This window comes from Bufo gargarizans, chromosome 4 (assembly GCF_014858855.1).
Source record: "Bufo gargarizans isolate SCDJY-AF-19 chromosome 4, ASM1485885v1, whole genome shotgun sequence".
Taxonomy (NCBI): domain Eukaryota; kingdom Metazoa; phylum Chordata; class Amphibia; order Anura; family Bufonidae; genus Bufo; species Bufo gargarizans.
In genome coordinates, this window is record NC_058083.1 from 182,450,171 (window position 1) to 182,471,884 (window position 21,714).

A 21,714-nucleotide genomic window follows, 5' to 3' on the forward strand; every position below is an offset into this window, starting at 1 on the left:
CAAAATCCATTTAATATTTATAATAAATGCTTGGAAAAGAGGATTTCAGTGTTGCTAATACCATGCTGTATACAGGAGATCATTGGTGGATTCTCCATAATTATTAAGTACTCAGCCCAGAGGAGCACCAATAGATATTAGCTTCATTAGAAAATAAATAGGAAAATGAAAGCTATAGAAGTGCAATGGTCCATATTGGGCCTGTTCATGTTGGTTCACATTTGCTTGCAAGTAGTTACTATGAGTTACATATAACATTGTAAAAAGTCATTTGTCTTTGTAATGTCACGGGACTTGCTTGCATTTATTCATTAAAATCCATATTGCCTGTATCAAGGTTTCATAAAGCATGTTCCTACATGGGCTAAAGACACCTTTGGGGCATTTTCGTATTCTTGCTATTTAACTTATTTTAGGCTTAAAATCATTTTTCAAATAGGTCTTTATTAAAAAATTTCAACAATATTTCCTCAACAGCTTTCAGTTTCACTGCGTCTGCAGACTGTTGCTTCTCCTCAGTGAAGCAGTGAGCAACTTTGATGGTTTATATCCCTTAGGCCTCATGCACACAGCTTTTGCCCGGCCGTGGCCGTCTTGCGGACCACAAACAGCGGGTCCACCATATGCAGGCACCGGCCGTGTGCTCCCAGCATCACGGATGCGGACCCATTCACTTGAATAGGTCCGCAATCCAGAGTTGCGGTGTGGAATGAAGGCACAGAACCCCACAGAGGCACTACGGAGTGCTTCCTTGGTGTTTCTGTCCGTGTTCAGTTTTTTTGCAGTGCGGATGGATCACGGACCCATTCAAGTTTAATGGGTCTCGATCCGTACCAGCCACCGCACAGACGTTGCCCGTGCGGTCCCCAATGCACAGAACGGTCACGCAACGCGTGCATGAGGCCTTAAAGTAGGTTCACATATGCTGCGCAAATTCCAAAAGTCTGTTCCAGCACTGATAAATACTACCGGAGTTTACTGAATCCAGCATATTCAGATACTGCCGCATACCGCCGGATCCCCAATAACTATAATGGGATCCAACAGAGATCCAGCTGGTCAAATACTGCTGAATGCAGTATCTTTTTCTGCCCCCAAACTGGCATTTATGCCAGAAACCATGCAGATCTCTATCAGATCCCATTATAGTCAGTGGGCATCTGGTGGTATGTGACATAAACTGTAAACTCCAGTCGCCTGTTCCTCTGCTACCGGAATTAGTGCCGCATATGTGAAAGTAACCTAGCAGCTCATAAACACTAATTTAAGCTAAGTTCTTATCAGTTTGATAAGAATCTAGCTTAAAAAAGTGTTTATGAGCTGTTAGGAAAGTAAAGATAAGGGCTATAGATCAAGCTATCAGAGCTGCTGATATTTTAAGCCCAAAATTAGTAGAATGCCATATTAAGTTAAATGTACAAAAAATAGCTGTTTTTGGATTTTCTTTATTTTGCATTCTGTACATGATTATAATGCAGTATTACAATATCTATGAACTAATACTCAAAAAATAAAGGAAATCAATGTTATGCAACAATAAATGTACAGATAGCTGGAGTGAAAGTTGGAGAGATAGCTGTAGAGATAGATAGATAGATAGATAGATTTATCATACTTTTTAAATTACGTGGCTTGTGTATCTGTTTCTGTTTGTATGGCAAGGTTAACGTAGGATTTTTTTTTAAAGTGCTGGATTCCTTCAAACTCATAGGGTTTCCATTAGTAAACTTGAGTCCCACACTTCACATGTAGGATTTTCACGAAGTTAAAGACTTAAAAGTGGAGTCATCTTACAGCCTTTTGGGAATAGCTAGTGGATTGCATTACTAGCTCCTTGCTGCTTTCGCTAATATATTGACATATTTAAATAAACAAAACCAAATCCAGCGCTCTGCTATGCTGAGTGCTCTGTAGAAACATTGAGAGATGTATCCATACACATGACATCAGCAAGGAGGAGACAGATGTCTTAAAGGAAAACTAACCTTGAAAATCAAGTAGTATTCATCAATGTTAAATAATCTTGTCACTGGGTCTAGTGTGTGTAACAAGCCTTTCTTCCAAGCTCTACAATTCTCTAATCAGTAATTATGTTACTGATGAAATTTCCTTTATTTATTTTTCTGATCCTTATACTACCCCATTGGTATCAGTGGTACACAATCCAGCATTTGGAAACATACAGCAGAATAACAGCAAGGATGGTTTGGTCCTTCAATACTTGAGGTTAAGGGTGAATAGCTAAGAAGATCTGATGGGGCATGCACTCTGTCCATGTCCAGGACAAGACATTTTACTGGCGACAAGAACACCCCGACACCCCCACCCACCAAACTATAAATCCAAAATGATTAGTGACTGGGTCATTGGTAGAGAAGGGTCTTATGGGAACAGCATTGATGGTCTATGAAACTGAATGGATAATAAGACACAGTGTCCAGTGATTTACTCACCTCCTCAGGCTCCCACATGACCAGTTGTCGGTCTATAACTCAATGGTAGGATCTGAGAATGCCGGCATCCTGCTATACAGACAACTAGTTTTGTCTAGTTTCTAGAGCGGTGACATCTGTTTCTGAGATTCTGAAAAGGGGTATGATAAACACTGCCAAATTTTTATTAAAATATGCCCCATATAGTGCTAACACCACTGAATTCCAGTCATGTCCAGTGCATATATCCCCAACATTAAAGGGGTTATCCAGGTATACATTTTTCCTTTCCCTGTTCTTCCCCTGCCAGGTCCTGCAAATTAATAATAAACTTTCACTCTGGAGAAAGGGAGAGTGGTCACATTACTGCGCCCTATGTGGAGACTGGATTTCCTCTGATGTCATGACCAGGCCTCCCATGATGCCCTCCATCAGATAGTCGGGATTTCATTCCCATGTGATCTTGGTCTACAAGAAAGGTAGGGGGAGCTTACTGCTTGTCATGTTGAGGCTGTGTGGAAGGAAACAGGAGGAGGCACCAAAGGGATGAAGGAGTGTGTAGCGGGAAGAGTTTTTGGAGTTTTAGGCCCAGGGAAGGGTGTAGTATGCATTTACATTTCTGCCTGATCTTGAAGCACACAGTACTATAGGAAGTGTTGTGGCTGCTGCTCATCTATGCCCACAACCTGAAAGTTGACATTGTGATCAATGGAGCGCAGCAGGAACATGGAGATTGAAGTGAAGACTCAGAAAAAGTTGACAGGTATACTATTATGCTCTGTAGGAGAATAGATGAAGTTTACACAATTAAGAATCCTGCATAACCCCTTTAATAACACCCCAGACCAAACACCAGAATAAAAAGACACACATTTAAGTATAGTCCCCACAGTACCCTAGAATGCACCCCAAAATACAGACCCAGACCTCAACATAAATACAGATCTCAGACCAGACCACTGAGTAAATACAGAACCCAGAAAAGGTACAGACCCCAAAACCTCTAAATAAATATAAACTGAAACCAGTCCTCATAATAATTACAAACAGAAAACTAGACTCCTGGAAAAACTGCAGACCCCAGAATAAATACAGACCACCCTAAAAACTACAGACCCCAAAACAGATCCCTAAAATAAATACAGACCCCAGAAATAAAAGGGTGGTACAGTGTCAGGATGTTAATGACTTCTCCTTAGAATAGGTCATCAATAGTGTTGACCGAGCACCAAAGTGCTCGGGTGTTTGGGTGCTCGGGTCGAACACCTTGGGATGCTTGGGTGCTCTACTGAGCACCCAAGCACAATTAAAGTCAATGGGAGAGCCCGAGCATTAAACCAGGCACCCCCTGCTTTCTGTCTGGTTCACATGATAAGGTCAGAAATGGATGGAAACACCACTGAAATGGTTCGGGAACAGCATGGGGAGGATGTCTGGTTGAATCTTGGACTCCCAGGTCGCTGCTGGGTACGATGTTGTCCGAGTAGTATGCCACTTTTACAGATTGACAATAAATCGCACAAAACCGAAAATATAATCGATTTAGGAGGAAAAATTTTTAGGAAACATTCTTTCCTGTATATATACTTGTATATAAAGTGCAAGTGCTGCCAGAAATTAGAAGGAAGAGGCATTCCGATACAACCTGGATATCACATAATGGATGGCATCATTCATATTGTGGTACAAATGGTAGTGGGACTCCTACACTCAGGTAGTGGGACTCCTACACTCATAAAGCCTATGCACTAAGTGAAAGGGCTTCCAAAAATGACAAGGAATCGGCACTCCAATACACCCTTTATTACACATAAAGAAGGGAATCATACACCCTTGAAAAATTATGATTGATGGCCTGCTGGTGACCCTCTAAAACATTACGGATGAGGGCCTGCTGCTGAGCTGACCATCTAAAACATTAGGGGTGAGGGTCTGCTGCAGAGCTGACTCTCTAAAACATTAGGGGCAAGTGCCTGCGGCTGAGCTGACCATTGAAAAAATTATGGGTGAGTGCCTTCTGCTTAGCTAACCATTGACAAAATTATAGGCGAGGGCCTGCTGGTGAGCTGACCCTGTAAAACATTATGGTTGAGGGCTTACTGGTGAGCTGACCTTCTAAAACATTACATGCGAGGGCCTTCAGGTGAGCTGACCCTCTAAAAGATTGTAGGTGAGGGCCTGCTGGTGAGCTGACCCTCTAAAACATTATATGCAATGGCCTGCAGGTGAGCTGACCCTCTAAAAGATTGTAGGTGAGGGTCTGCTTGTGAGCTGATCCTATAAAAATTATATGCGAGGGCCTTCAGGTGAGCTGACCCTCTAAAAGATCGTAGGTGAGGGCCTGCTGGTGAGCTAACCCTCTATAACATTATATGCGAGGGCCTGCAGGTGAGCTTGCCCTCTAAAATATTGTAGGTGAGAATCTGCTGGTGAGCTGACCCTCTAAAACATTATATGCGAGGGCCTGCAGGTGAGCTTGCCCTCTAAAATATTGTAGGTGAGAATCTGCTGGTGAGCTGACCCTCTAAAACATTATATGCGAGGGTCTGCAGATGAGCTGATCCTCTACAACATTAGGAGCAAGGGCACACTAATAAGCATGTTGATATAATGGAAGAGAAGGAGGACGAGAAAAGGAATATTGAACCATATACCATTTTATGTGGTGGAAGGGGTGCATGGGAATAAAGTGTATTAAGTATATTATAAAAAACACATTTAAAGTACCTTTATGTTCAGCTGCTTTCCTCTGGTGGAGTAGCTGTGGGTTTGGTGGACCAAGGAAGTCCAAGAAGAGCGGAAAAAGTGAAGGGCGCAAATCCACAACCAATGGTAAGAAACAATTCGGTTTAATCAGGACAACGTGTTTCGGGGTGCATGACCCCTTTATCAAGTCTGGTGAATCACAGTGGAAGCCGCTCGTTTCCCAGCACGTGGGGCGTCTGGTACACTGTGTGTACACGCTCTGGGGGTTGAGAAGGGTGAACAACCAGTAATCAGTGTTGTCCAAAATGCGTAAAACGCATGAGCACATATAAGATAGCCTAACATTAAGTCAGCCATGGTTGCCAGAGTCTCAACAGGCAGGACTTTGCTGTCGTCATCAGGAGGATGACTCTCAATCTCCTCATCCTCTTCTTCCTCTTCTGCCCATTCACTCTGAACAGATGGAAATAACCTGCTATGGGTACTACCCTCTGTAGCGGAGGCAACCGTCTCCTGCTCCTACTCCTCCTCTTCCTCATCATCCAATTTGCGCTGAAAAGAGGAACTGAGGGTGGTCTGGCTATCACCCTGTGTAATGTCTTCCCCCATTTCCACCTCTTCCACATGCAAAGCGTTGGCCTTAATTGTGAGCAGCGAGCGTTTGAGTAGACACAGAAGTGGGATGGTGACGCTGATAATAGAGTTATGGCCGCTCACCATCTGTGTTGATTCCTCAAAGTTTCTTGAAACCTCACAGAGGTCAGACATCCATGCCCACTCCTCACTTCTGAATAGCTGAAACTGACTGGAAAGGCGACGACCATGTTGCAGCTGGTATTCCATTACTGCCCTCTGCTGCTGACAAAGCCTGGCCAACATGTGGAACGTTGAGTTCCAGCGCGTGCTCACGTCTCACAACAGTCGTGAGCTGGCAATTGTAAGTGCCGATGCAGCTTTGACAGACCGGCGGAAGCTGTCGATGACTTGCGGAAATGGGCACACATGCAGCGCACCTTCACCAGTAGCTCAGGCAAATTGGGGTAGGTTTTGAGAAACCGCTGAACCACTAAGTTGAAGACGTGGGCTAGGCATGGGATGTGTGTGAGCTTGCTAAGCTCCAAAGCCGCCTCCAAGTTACGGCCATTATCAGACACAACCATGCCTGGTTATAGTTTATAAATAATAAATAAGCCTCAAAAAAGTACGTTGCTTAGTGGCGTCGCAGGTCCCAATGGTGAAGTGGGTACAGTTCACACAGGTGAAAGCGTTTCTTTTGGTTGGACCGCGCTACCTCAGAAGTCACAGGAGATCCACAATCGAAGCCAGCAAGATAATCACGGACATGGGGAAGCAAACAGGCCAGTCAAAGTCTCTCCTCTCCTTTCCAAGCTTCTATGGAACACCAACATTGCATCCAATAGTGAAGTACCGTCATACAGATTGGAGTAGAAAATGGTTTTATTATACTCACAATGTACAAGTATATACAGGCAGTATACAATGGATCAATGGATCAATCACCCGACCCGGGTTTTGCTCAGTCGAGCTTCGTCAGGGGTATTCCAGGGCTCAGTCGAGCCCTGACGAAGCTCGACTGAGCGAAACCCGGGTCGGGTGATTGATCCATTGATCCATTGTATACTGCCTGTATATACTTGTACATTGTGAGTATAATAAAACCATTTTCTACTCCAATCTGTATGACGGTACTTCACTATTGGATGCAATTTTGGTGTTCCATAGAAGCTTGGAAAGGAGAGGAGAGGCTTTGACTGGCCTGTTTGCGTCCCCATGTCCGTGATTATCTTGCTGGCTTCGATTGTGGATCTCCTGTGACTTCTGAGGCAGCGCGGTCCAACCAAAAGAAACGCTTATGCCTGGTTATAGGTTGAGTGGCGAGAGCCAGAGCTCAGTCTGGTCTCTTATCCACTTCCACAGTTCTGCGGTGGTGTGCTGTTTGTCACCTAAGCAAATAAGTTTCAGCGCGGCCTGTTCCCCACTGCAGTGCTATACTGCTTCAAGCTACTGACTGATGGTTGACTGGTGATGCAAGATTAGAATTCAGAGGTGGAAGTGGAGGAGGAGGTGGAGGAGAAGAAGTGGGGGTTGAAATCACTGACGTAGGTGGTGGCGGAAACCCTGATGGAATTAGGGCCCGCAATCCTTGGCGTCGGTAGCACCTGTGCCATCCCAGTGTACGATTCACTGCCGGCCTCCACAACTTTCACTAAGTGTGCCGTCAGGGAAATGTAGCATCCCTGGCCGAAAGCACTTGTCTATGTGTCAGTGGTTAATTGGACTTACCCAGTAACTGCGTTGATCAGGGCACAGCACACCATGAAAAATAGTGACGGCTGGGGACTGCGTAACAAGGGACTGCTGCCGACATCAGGCTGCGGAAGGCCTCAGTGTCCACAAGCCTAAATGGCAACATTTCCAGGGCCAGTAATTTGGAAAGTTGCGCAAATGGCCTGTGGGTGGGTGGCTGGGTATTTGCGCCTGCGTTCAAATACCTGGAGTAAAGACATTTGTACGCTACGCTGGGCAGGGCCGGTGCAAGGATTTTTGCCAACACAAGCGAAGCTACATTTTGGCGCCCCCCCCACGCTTCTCCTCTCTGTGGTCCTGGTATCTTCTCTCTGCTTCAGACAATGGCTGGTTTAAGGACCATATTTTTCGCCCTCTAAGACACACCTAGGTTTTAGAGGAGGATAATAAGAAAAAAATATTTTTCATTACACCTCAGGTCAGACCAGCAATCAGACCCCCAATGTTAATCAGACCTCAGCTCACAGCCCCAATCAGACCCCCAATGTTAATCAGACCTCAGATCAGAACCCCATGTCAGACATCATCCCCCAGCCATCAGCCCCCAATGTCAGCCATCAGACCCCCATGTCACATTTCTCCCCCTCCATGTCACATTTTTCCGCCCTCCCCCAGGGTGCGCCCTAAGGCGGCCGCTTGGTCTGCCTTATGGTAGCACCGGCCCTGTCGCTGGGACACGGAAGTGGATGTGGTCGCTGATGGTGCTTGCGAAGGTCCAGGTGCAGAGCGGCAGGCATCCAGGCCTTAGCCTTTGACAGGGGATTGGCCAGCATGTAACACAGGGAAACAGGAGGCAGAGGTGTGATCCACAGAGACAGATTGTGGACCCAGGCGTTCGGCCCACCTATTACGGTGCTTTGATTTCATGTGACGGATCATGCTGATGGTGTTGAGGTTGCTAGTGTTCACACCCCTGCTAATTTTTGTATGGCACAGGTTGCAAATTTCAATTCTTTTGTCGTCCTTACTTGACTGAGGAACACCTACCCCTTGGCAAGGTAGACTGCCGCAAGGGGGTGCTCCGGGGAACAGTTGTGGGCCTGATTGGTGTGGCCCACCTTTTACCTTTGGCCACCTCACTGCCTCTTCCAGCCTGTTGCGTTGCTGCGGATCCCTCTCCCTCTGTACTGCTGTCCTCGCTCGGCTCGCCACCTTCCCAGGTTGGGTCAGTGACTTCATCGTCCACCTCCTCTTACACTTTTTCACTCTGCTCATCCTCCTGACTTGTTGACCTAACAACAACTTCACTTATTGACAACTGTGTCTCATCCTCATCATCAACCTCTTGAGACACTAATTGCCATTTACCTTTTGGCAACTGTGTCTTATCATCATCATCCACCTCATGAAACACTAATTGCCGTTCCCCCACCGTCATCTTCTTGTGACTGTGGATGCTCAAGTGTTTGGGAATCAGGGCACAAGATCTCCTCATGTCCCTCTTCAAGTGGGCTTGTCGAAAGGCCCAAATGAAGAGAGAATATCCGCGTTTGGGATCACTTGTTTGGCAAGACTCTCTATGGTGGGAGGAAGGAGGATAAGGGTAAGGATTGCATTGACCAGACTCCTGGCTACTGAGACTGGACTTGGTGGAAGACAGGGTGGTGCTTAATCGACTGGAAGCATTATCTGCTGCAATCCAACCAACCACCTGGTCGCACTGGTCTGACTTAGAGAGCGTTGTCCTGCGCCGCCCTGCAAACTGGGACATAAAGCTAGGTATCGTGGATGATTGTTTTTCTTGTGCCCTGGCAGCACGCACAGTTTCAACGTGCCCAGTGCCACGGCTTTGGTGTGCACCATCAGCATCATGGCCACTTTCCTGTCCCTTACTGCTTGTCTTCTTCATATTAAATGTTATACGTTCATATTATATGTTATATGCTTGAAAGTATGTCAAATGTACAGTAGTTTAGGACTTTTAAGTGTATGCGCAAAAAATAAAAAAAGGTATTTGGGACGTGGAAACATCACACAGGAGATATACCACAGATAATGTCGCTGATGTCACCCGATTCTAATAAAAAATTACAGGGAATGTCATAGGTATTTGGTATGTGGAAACGTTACACAGAGGAAATATTGCAGATAATGTCCCTGATGTCACCAGCAGCTAATTAAAAATTACAGTGGATGTCAATATATAGTTTTAGCGCAACCTGCACAATATCAGTGACATCCAGTCTAATTTTTTCGTTCCTGGTTGCAGCGACATAACCAGCGCTACATCTACTGTATAACATTAGCGCATGCAAAATATCTGTGACATTCAGTCTAATTTTTTCGCTGCCGTGTCAGCGACATTACCTGTGCTACATCTCCTGTATAACATTTGCCCATCCTAAATATCAGTGACAATCAGTCTAATTTATTTGCACATACACTTACAAAACCTGCGCTACTGTACGTGTGACATACTTGCAAGAATATATTCCATTTAATATGCAGAAGGCTAGCATTAAGGGACGGGGAAGTGGCCGTGCTGCTGATGGTGCACGCAGAGGCCGTGGCCCTGTGCACGGTGAAATTGTGCCTGCTGCTAGAGCACAAGAAACACACTCATCCACAATACCTAGCTTCATGTTCCAGTTTGGAGGGCGGCGTGGGACACCACTGTCGACGTCACACCAGTGCGACCAGGTGGTCGGTTGGATTGCAGCAGATAATGCTTCCAGTCGGTTAAGCACCACCCTGTCTTCCACAAAGTCCAGTCTCAGTAACCAAGAGTCTAGTCAACAGAATCCTTGCCCTGATCCTCCTTTCTCCCACCATAGAGAGTCTTTGCAAACAAGTGATCCCACATTCGGATATTCTGAGGAGCTCTTTTCATTGCCATTCCTAAATTTGGACCTCTCGCCAAGCTAGCTTGAAGAGGGACATGAGGAGATCTTGTGCCCTGATTCCTAAACTCTTGAGCATTCGCAGTCAGAAGAAGATGGCGGTGGGGAACGGTAATTAGTGTTTCAACAGGTGGATGATGATGATGAGACACAGCTGCCAATAAGTCAACAGCAATTAGTGTCTCAAGAGGTTGTTGATGAGGATGAGACACAGTTGTCAATAAGTGAGGTTGTTGTTAGGTCAACAAGTCAGGAGGATGACCAGAGTGAGGAAGTGTAAGAGGAGGTGGTGGACAATGAAATCACTAAACCAACCTGGAAAGGTGGCGAGCTTAGCGAGGACAGCAGTACAGAGGGGGAGGGATCTGCAGCACCACAACAGACTGGAAGAGGCAGTGGGGTGGCAAAAGGAAGAAGGCAGGCCACACCACACAGGCCCACAACTGTTCCCGAGAGCGGACGATAAAAGAATTTTCATTTGCAACCTGTGCCGTACCAAAATGAGCAGGGGCGTGAACACTAGCAACCTCACCACCACCAGCATGATCCGCCACATGGCATAAAAGCACCCTAATAGGTGGGCCGAACGCCTGGGTTCACAATCAGTGTCTGCGGGTCACACCACTGCCTCCTCTTTCCCTGTGTTACGTGCTGGCCAATCCCCTGTCCAAGACGCAGGCCCGGATGCCTCCCACCCTGCACCTGGACATTCGCAAGCACCATCAGCTAGCACATCCACTTCTGTGTCCCAGCGCAGCGTACAGATGTCTATACCCCAGGCCTTTGAACAAAAGCGCAAATACCCAGCCACCCACCCACAGGCTATAGCGCTAAATGCGCACCCTTCCAAATTGCTGGCCCTGGAAATGTTGCCATTTAGGCTTGTGGACACTGAAGCTTTCCACAGCCTGATGGTGACAGCCATCTCTCGTTACTCAGTCCCCAGCCACCACTTTTTTGCCCGGTGTGTCGTCCCTGCCTTGCACCAGTATGTATCCCGTAACATCTCCTATGCCCTGACCAACGCAGTTATTGGGAAAGTCCACTTATTGATTGACACATGGACAGTGCTTCTGGCCAGGGACACTACATTTCCCTGACGGCACACTGGGTGAATGTTCTGGAGGCCAGCAGAAAATCGTACCTTGGAATGGCACAGGTGCAGTTGCTACCGACGCCAAGGATTGCTGGCCCTATTTCCATCAGGATTTCCGCCACCACCTACATTAGTGGCTGCAACCCCCCCCCCCCCCTAATCCTTCTCCACCTCCTCCTCCACTTCCACCTCTGAATTCTTATCTTGCAGCATCAGTCAACCATCAGTCAGTAGCAGGAAGCAGTGTAGCACTGCAGTGGGAAAGCGGCAACAGGTCGTGCTGAAACTTATTTGCTTAGGTGACAAACAGCACACCGCCGCAGAGCTGTGGCAGGGTATAAGGGACCAGACTGAGCTGTGCCTCTCGCTACGCAACCTAGAACCAGCCATGGTTGTGTCTGATAATGGCCTTAACTTGGTAGAGGCTTTGGAGCTCGGCAAGCTCACAAACATCCCATCCCTAGCCCACGTCTTCAATGTAATGGTTCAGCGGTTTCTCAAAACCTACCCCAATTTGACTGAGCTACTAGTGAAGGTGCGCCGCGTATGTGCCCATTTCCAAAAGTCATCTACAGCTGCCGCCGGTCTGGCAGCGCTTGCAATTGCCAGCTCACCGACTGTTGTGCGACGTGAGATCGCGCTAGAACTCCACGTTCCACATGTTGGCCAGGCTTTGTGAGCAGCAGAGGGCAGTAGTGGAATACCAGCTGCAACATGGTCTTCGCCTTTCCAGTCAGCTGCCGCTCTTCACAAGCGACTAGTGGGCATGGATGTCTGACCTCTGTGAAGTTTTATGCAACTTTGAGGAAACAACACAGATGGCGAGCTGCAATGCCGCTATTTATCATCCTAACCATCCCACTTCTGTGTCTACTGAAATGCTCACTGATCACAATGAAGGCGGATGCTTTGCATGTGCAAGAGGTGGAAATGGGGGAAGACATTACACAGGGCGATAGCCAGACCACCCTCATTTCATCTTCTCAGTGCGAATTGGATGAGGATGAGCAGGAGACGGTTGCCTCCGCTACAGAGAGTAGTACCCATAGCAGGTTATTTCCGTCTGTTCAGCGTGGATGGGCAGAAGAGGAGGCTGAGGATGAGGAAATTGATAGTCACCCTCCTGATGAGGACAGCAAAATCTTGTCTGTTGGAACTCTGGCAGACATGGCTGACTTTATGTTAGGCTGCCTTAACGCCTTTTACGCAATTTGGACAACACCGATTACTGGTTGTTCACCCTTCTCGACCCCCGCTACAAAAATAACTTCTCATCTCTCATTTCTGTGGTGGAGAGGACTAGCAAAAGGGTGCAATACCAGAAGGTCCCCTGACTTCTCTACTCCACCAGAGGAAAGCAGCTGAACATAAAGGCACTTTAAAAGTGTTTTTTTTTTATAATATACTGAATACACTGTATTCCCATGCACCCCTTCCACCACAAAAAAGGGTATATGGTTAAATCTTCCTTTTCTCGTCCTCCTCCTCCACATATCAACATGCTTATTAGGCTGCCCTCGCTCCTAATGTTTTAGAGGGTCAGCTCAGCAGCAGGCCCTCAACCATAATTTTTTCGATGGTCAGCTCAGCAGCAGGCCCTCGCCCAGAATTTTTTCCATGGTCAGATCAGCAGCAGGTACTCGCCCCTAATGTTTTAGAGAGTCAGCTCAGCAGCACACCCTCACCCCTAATGTTTTAGATGGTCATCTCAGCAGCAGACCCTCACCCCTAATTTTTTAGATGGTCATCTCAGCAGCAGACCCTCACCACTAATTGTTTAGATGGTCAGCTCAGCAGCAGACCTTCACCCCTAATATTTTTGACGGTCAGCTCAGCAGCAGACCCTCACCCCTAATTTTTTTAGATGGTCAGCTTAGCAGCAGACCCTCTCCCCTAATGTTTTAGAGGGTCACCAGCAGTCCCTTGCCTGTAATGTTTTTAAGGGTCACCAGCTGGCACTTGCTCCTAATGTTTTTGAAGGTCACCAGCAGGCCATCAATCATAATTTATAAAGGGGTGTGTATGATGCCCTCCTTTAGGTGTAATAAAGGGTGTACTGAAGTGCCGGTTCCTTGTAATTTTTCGCAGCCCTTTAACTTAGTGCATAAACGTTATGAGTGTAGGAGTCCCACTACCTGAACAGTTGTACCACAATGTGAATGAGGCCCTTCATTATGTGATATACAGGTTGTATCGGAGTGCCTCTTCCTTATAATTTTTGGCAGTACTTGCACTTTATATACAATTAAATATACAGGAAAGAATGTTTCCTAACAATTTTTCCTCTAAAATCGAGAGAGCTGATAGGTCCTTGTTAATAAAAAAAAAATACATATAAAACTTGGCACTCAAACGGAAAAATAACATAGACATAACGCTTCGATCCTGTAGCAGGCCAAAGTAAAACATAAGGCAGGGCTGGGTAGAGCAGCAGTAACCACCACTATAGACAAGCAACTTCTTTATAGTGATGTTACCACCCCACTCTGCCTTACATCTTTCTTTGGCAGGCATACCCTCCCCACAGGAGATGGCTCTACATGACACTGCCTAGTGGGAATGTGCAAATCAATTGTAATGAATCAATTTGTCTCATCAACAACAGTTCTTCACCTGTGAGCGACTGTCCCCGCATATAAAGAAGAACACACCTGCCTTTTGATTGACAGGGACAGACATCTCGCCCAATCCTTAATATTTTGCGCCCCTCGGGATGCTGTGAGTAGTGGAGCAAGTGCAGAATCTCTGGACTTGGGCCGCAATGCAAGAATCAATTTGCTCATCCCCTACTGCCGAGAGCATCATTATCATCATGTATTAGACTAAATGTTAATGGGATTATATTCCTAACTCCCTGCATTTATACCTATAATATATAGTGCTAAAGTGTGCATGGTGTAATACGCATGCATACCGTGCATGTATCATCTGGACATATTAAAATGCGCTAATATAAATACAATAAGAGTAATGGTGCATCCGTTTTTTAGAGCTCATCTCAATGCTCATGGTTTTATTAACCCTGAAGTTACTACATTGCACAATGCTGGGGGTGAGTTGTAATTTAAGTGACTGGAGGCCAGAGCATATCTGTGAAGAGTAGTATAGTATACTGTGAGGGGGAACAGGCATTTGTGTGTCTTGATGTGATGGACACAGACCCCTGATACTCCCATAGGATGAACTGAATTTAACACCGGAGCTGGGGCTCATTAACTGGCTCCAGGTTTCCTAAAAGCTCCTTCCTTTTCCTCTTCTCCTCGGGGCATTGGGGCAGAAGGATACCTATCGGTTCACTGAGGGCATCCCCACACTAACCATTCTAGCAGAACAGCTTGGGAAATGACACATAGTGGTTGACTTCAGGATAATCACTATTGTGAAACAACCATGTGTAGACAACAAGCAGAGCATTACAATGATTATCCTGAGATAAATGACTTAAGTTTGAGTATACCCGAACTTCCATATATTGTTTTGCACATAGATTGGTTTTAACAAAATCAGGAAATTCTTGTTTTATTTTAACAGAATTGTTAAAATAAAACTTTTGCTGAGCATCCCAGAGTATTGCCATGTTAAAGGTGTGCATGAGGTCTCTACCGTATCTTTGTACTTCATCAATGTTATCTGTTCGCATAGGAAGATCATTTTGACTATATGGTCCCTTTCACACGAGCGAGTTTTCCGCGCGGGTGCAATGCGTGACGTGAACGCACAGCACCCGCACTGAATCCTGACCCATTCATTTCAATGGGTCTGTGTACATGAACGTTGTTTTTCACGCATCAGTTCTGCGTTGCGTGAAAATCGCAGCGTGTTCTATATTTTTGGTTTTTCACGCAGCCCTGGCCCCATAGAAGTGATTGGGGCTGCATGAAAAACGCATTGCATCCGGAAGCAAGTGCGGGTGCGATGCGTTTTTCACGGATGGTTGCTAAGAGATGGTGTTTGTAAACCCTCAGCTTTTTATCACGCGCGGGTAAAACCCATCAAAACGCAGAAAAAAACTGAACAACTGAACGCAATTGCAGACAAAACTGACTGAACTTGCTTGCAAAATGGTGCGAGTTTCACTGAACGCACCCTGAACGCATCCGGTCCTAATCCGTCACGCCCGTGTGATAGAGGCCTATGTCTCCTTTCAATTGATTATTAAGGCCTCTTTCACACGAGCGTGACGGATTGGCGTTCAGGGTGCGTTCAGTGACACTCGCACCATTTTACAAGCAAGTTCAGTCAGTTTTGTCTGCAATTGCGTTCAGTTGTTCCGTTTTTTTCCATGCGAGTACAATGCGCTTTAATGCGTTTTTCATGCGCGTGATAAAAAACTTTAGGTTTACAAACATCGCCTAGCAACCATTAGTGAAAAACGCATTGCATCAGCAATTCGTTTTTCACTGAAGCCCCATTCACTTCTATTGGGCCAGGGCTGCGTGAAAAACGCTGAAAATAGAACATTCAGCGTTTTTCACGCAACGCAGAACTGATACGTGATACGTGTACACAGACCTATTGAAATGAATGGATTCAGTGCGGGTGGTATGCATTCACGTCACGCATTGCACCCACGCGGAAAACTCGCTTGTGTGAAAGGGGCCTAAGGGAAATAGATATTAGTGATGGGGTATTTCCATCTATAAATTGATGGTATATCGCTAGGATAGGCCATCACATTATGACCATGGGGATGGGGGGGGGTCTCACCTCTGGGTTATCTGCCGATCCTGAAAATGAAGGCCAGCAGTACCGATTAGCTGCATCTGCTTCAATCGAATGAGGCCCAATTAGGGTGCCTTCACACATGGCAGATTTTGTTGCAGAACTTTCTATGACTAAAAATTACTTCCATTCATCTGAATGGGAAGCACACGGGGCCAGATTTATCATTAGCTCAAGTCAAAATAATAGAGTGAAAAAGTAGCAAATTTTGGCGCAACCGCTAAAACTGCGCAAACATTTGCGACTTTTATTGACTCTGCGCTATGCTCGCCAGTTTTCTGAAAGCGGGCGTGTTTTCCTATGTAAATTAATCTCTAGACAGATTTACTATTGCGACAATTGAAAAAGCTGCAAAAAATCACGCAATTTCCCTCCAGTGAGGACCATGCTTATCTTTTGCGACTTTTTAATAGAACATGAGACTTTTTCGTAAAGACGTGCGACTTTTGTAAAGCCGCTTACTGAAGGATAAACTGCTACCGTCAAACCACATTTATCACAGTATTAAAGGACCATTAATAAATCTGACTTAGGACATATGTAAGAGTGGAGTTAGATGTAAGTGTAATGATAAATCTGCCCCATCAAGATGAATGGAACTGATTTTCAGTCGCAGAAATTTTCTGCAACGGATTCTGCCACACGTGAAGACAGCCTTGCGGTTCTCTGCAGAGCAGGTGGCACGGACGCTGTTCATTCTCAGAATCAGAGTCTTTGGAGTCCCAGAGGCTAGGACCCCACCAGTCATACAGTAATGGTATAACACCCCTTTAATAATTGTCACTTTTGATCAAGTGTGGAAAAATTCTTGTCTATAGTCACACTGAAGGTGCTGTCACACCTAGGTTTTTGACGGCATTTTTGCACTTTTTGGCTGCGTTTTTTAGCTCCAGATGTTGGCAGATGGTCTATAGGAAATATGAAGCACAGGACACACAAGCATTTTTGTTAATTAGGTGTTATTATTATAATATTTTTGTGGTCTTTCCCTGCTGTTTTTTTAAGACATTTTGACAACACCTTTATAGGGGAAAAGCGCCATGAAGAAAACGCTAGTGAGACACACTGAAATAGAAAGAAAAAAAACTACAAGAAATTCTGGTATTTTTTAGTGCTAAAACCACCGGTAACTGTGTATAAGGACCCTTATAGAATCACATCTTGCATCATAATAAGCCAAGTATCACAGGCACAAATCTTTGGTCCTCACTGCAAAATCTCTAAAGGGGAACCCTCACCTACCATGTGCTGTATAGAATACTGGGGTCTTCTTATACAGAGAGAGACCTTTGGATCTCCTCAAGCACCAGAGCCATTGTGAGAGTGTTACCTGGGCTCCCCATACAGCCACAAAACTGCCAGTTATGCTGGACATTGTGGTTCCACATCAACAGGAGAAGAAAAGTTGTCCAAACCTTATATTAACTCCTTCATTACCATTCTAGAATCTCTGTCAGGCTACACCTCATGTAGCAGAACGAAACGTGTAAACTATTACATAACCACAGCAGGAGGGAGCAGTGAAGTGTGATTCCAGCATGGAAAGAGTTAGTGTAGGTCATTTTACTGCATGTGTTATTGGGTGTCTAGGAGAGTTTACGAATATTTGCTATCAGTAGTGCCAGTTACAGTGCAGGGTCTGGATTTACTCCGGGAAGCAGCGCCACCTGCTGGAAGTATGTGGAATTGCATGTAAAGTTCATTGTGCTGTGATTTCAGCAGCCATCAGAAGTGAGAGAGAAGACATGTCTATGCCCCTTTCATGATATCCCAACATTTTCAGGGATTTTTACTGATAGCCAGCAACATTTCCTTCTTTTCAGAAACAGTACTCCTAACAAAAGAAGGCGAGAGGGATACCCCTATCATAATCCAGGATCAGACCTATGGACTCAAGCAATCAGTTTCCCAGATTACTTGTATTTAATACACAATGCATCATAAAACAAATCCCTCATCCTGACAGGAAGAAAATAGCTCATAGCTAGACCTGCTCCAATTTATGGCTAAATAAAAAAAAAAAAAGAAAGAAACTCTCCAACAATGGGTGAGATGAGGGAGGGCAGGAAACCAATGACCAGCAAACCGGGACCTCTTTAAGGTTCTCAAGCACCCAAGTCTATGGGAATCTGTGGCCAGTTATAAGGTTATTTACAAAGGATTTTTCCTGTCTTACCTAGCATTGCTGTGTGATTTTACAGAAACAATGGCCATTATCTAACGCAGCAGTTCAATGTCACAGATAACAGTCTGCTGAGACAAATTAATCATCATCTCTTGTCAAGAAGGCTGCCCCCTCCTCTTAAATAAATAGCACTTTATACCAGTGCACATTTATAAGGTACAAAAAAATTCTTCATGTTACTTATAAAGTGGGAGCCAAAGAAAATATAATACCACATCAAACACATTTTTTTATTATCTGATCTTCAGAGGGGTCTTGTGAGTTAATCAAACAGGAAAGTCAGAATTTTTCTCTGTGAGCCATAAAAATTATAATGATGTCCTGTGACCCAGGGGGTACTTCTCTCATTTTTTCCATTCAGAAATCAGATAGGTCCTCCTAATATCAGGTAAGGAGCTTGGAATAAAGGTTACAAATTCTGTTCCTATTGGCAAAGATGTTGCAAGTTTAACAGTAAACAAATAAAGAGAAATAAATAAATAAACAAACAAACAACCGAATCATTTAGGTTTTCTTTTAAAGTAATGAACCAATTAAAGGTTGTTATCTGGTTTAAGAGAGCAGAAATTCACCCTGGTTTACAAATTGTAGCCAGATAGAGCTTTTTCTAAAGTTTCTAGTTCATGCAGTGTCTCCCATATAAATATTAGCATTATTATAGATTGAGGATATTGAGAGTGACTGCAGCCTCCTCGGGTTGCACTGACCAGTTTGTGGTCTATTAGTAATGATGGGACAGGGCTTTCAGACTGAACAGACTTCTTCAAAGACTAAAGAGACGAGATTTCCCTGTAAGAATTAAATCCACCCACTCCAGATCTCCCCATTGGTCGCTGATTGCCTGGATGGAATGGACATGCTGAAGGGGATGGTGCATCTGTAATCAGAGTGTCCTATAGGAGTCTTTAGCGACCTTTTAGTGACCTCTTCTTCTACAGGAGGATGCTGCTGTCACTTTAAAAATGTCCTGAGAGAGAAGCCAGTGTCTGTGCTGGGAGATAGCTGTGGACCCCTCTCCTCCTCTTTCTGGATGGCCGCTCTCATCCTCTTTATAGAGACACTTCAGCAGTCACATAGAGAACTTCACAGTTAACATTGAAGACTTGGGAAGGGGATGGTTCCCGGGAGGATCTCACTCTGAAGAAAGGGAACAAGGGGGATCTGCAGCCTTGGAGCTCCATCCTGGGACATATTTGCAGGAAGACTCATCATTCCAGGACACTGAGGTTAGCAGGATCTCCTTGCCTTCTGCTGGAAGACGTCCAGGCATATAGGAGAGAGCTGCTGTCACTTGGTGTGCAGTTGGACATGGCATTTTAGAGGGGACATCCCAGGACAAGAGGGATCTTCCAGCACCAGAGCAGACAGAAGGCATCAGCCAGACTTCCAGGACTGGAGCTGTGAACACCCAGCCTTGCAGCAGCTCCCTCCAGACACACAGTGGGGGTTATGACTCTCCAGCAGGGACTGTGCTGATTGCTGGTGTCTGGCTGATAAGAGCAAAGAAAGTGAGAGAAAAGGGAGGCGTCCTGAGCAGGGATCCTGGTGCTGACACTTGGCTGTAATGGTGGTGCTGCTCTAGGCTGGGATCTGCTGGCTTCCTTCTCCTCAGGTAAGTGAGCACTCCTCTGGCACTGGCTGTGAGGTGGAGGCTCAGCTCTTGGCTGTGCTCTGCACTTGTGGTTACACTTGGAGTTCCCCTGTGAAGTCGCAGGCGCTGTGTGCGCCTAGGTGTGCACTGCGCCTATATTTATTACAGCGCTGGCATCTCATTCACCATGCACTCCTTACCAAGTAAACACGACTGCTCCTCTCCTTAGACATTTCCTTCATACCAGTCAGGCCACTTTCTCAGCATGAGGCCATTCATCCAGGGTATTAGCAGTAAATCCTCCAGGTGATGTGATAGTCCCCGGGAGACAGGAGGAAGATCAGGTGCAGCAGAGAGATCACAAGTTTTTACTCGCTGCTACTTACCAGACAGAGAGGACACTGGTCAGATACTGAGGTAACGCAATAGCACAGGGCAACCCTTCATTACAACACCCATTCTCCTCAGCACACCCAAATCCGAATTTCGTTATGAAAATAGTTCTACTCAGATTGTTTGTTTGTTTGTTTTTTATACTTTTTTTTTAATTTTAATTTTATACTTTATGTGCGATATTGCGGGTGTGAAGATGAAGGATGCGTTAAAATAACTTACTGCTATGTCACTTTAGTATATATATATATACCATAATCAATAGAAATGGCTTGTATAGATATATGTATTTAATAGGGATAATATGAAATTACCCACAGATCTGAGGCAGGACATTAGGATACAATGTAACTATTTATTTATTTATGTATTTATTTATTTATTAAATAACGGAGCCTTCTATGCAGTATAATTGTAGCCCTTTTAACCCTGTAATAGACCAACTGGCTTTTTGAGGGTGGAGGGGGCTGTATGGGGGTAGCTATTGTATCCTGGACTTTAATTGCTTCATCTCGAGAGGTTTATTCGCCCAGTGCCCCTTCTACAAGCTCCAGCCTTGCTCCCTATTCAACTCGTTATATAGTTAATGACCTGCAACTGCTGCCGGGGGTTCTCCTGGGCCATATCGAGCTATGGCAGCCTCCACTGTTTCCCAGGGCTAGTGAGCTGCAATGGTATGAAACTCTAACAGATCTATCTACAGGGAGAGCAGACTTTAGTGAAAATTAAACTCTAGAAGCTTCTCCTTCATCTAGAACAGAAGTTGAGGGAGTCGATAGTAAATACTAGTGATGGGAAGCTGATGTCTGACCAGGTCTTTTGAAGTTAACTTCAGTGTAAAGGACAATTGTTGAAGTAGGTTGTTTGCCTCCATATTGTTAATCCTGATGTCACTAGTTAAAGCTCCACTCCACCGACTATATTCACATCATGGGCCATAAATTACAGTGATGAGAGAGTAAGTCCCTACAAGACAGGGGATAATAACACTGTCATTGGCAATGTGGATATTCAGGAGATTTCCTAAACCTCTAGGAGACATTTGGCTTATTGTTGACTGCAGTAAAAACGATTTGGGAGGAAATCTGGAGATGTGATGTGAATTCTTACAAATTAGGAATTGGCTAATTGCAAGGCTTAACCCCTTCAAGGCTGCAGATAATGTCTGAATTAAAAGTGAAATTAGATGTTAGTTTACAGAGTGAAGGTAATCCATGCTGGAGAAATACAGAAATTCCTGGCAGTTATAATGTGCAATTTGTGCTTCCATTCACAGCAAATGCTTCCCCTTGTTTGCAAATTCCAGCACACAATAAAACTTCCTGCAGCCATGAGATCAAGATTTGTGTGAGATACATGCAATCTTAAAGAATACAATGTGCTTTAAATATTGTCCTTCTAGCAAAGATTTTTAATAGGGA

At 45.0% G+C, this 21,714-nt stretch overlaps 1 protein-coding gene across 7 annotated transcripts in view; it reads left to right on the forward strand.

The window, feature by feature from the left end:
• Positions 1-21,714, forward strand: part of MECOM (MDS1 and EVI1 complex locus) — a 474,297-nt gene that overhangs the window by 411,279 nt on the left and 41,304 nt on the right. The window contains exon 1 of one of the 7 annotated variants that reach the window (XM_044289909.1): positions 18,553-20,317. The exons of 4 other annotated variants lie outside the window; for them this stretch is intronic. The gene's annotated coding sequence lies outside the window, so the exon portion shown is untranslated. Of the gene's footprint in view, positions 1-18,552; positions 20,318-21,567; positions 21,641-21,714 lie in introns of those variants that run through there. 2 more of the 7 variants (XM_044289908.1, XM_044289910.1) reach the window with 2 other exon arrangements.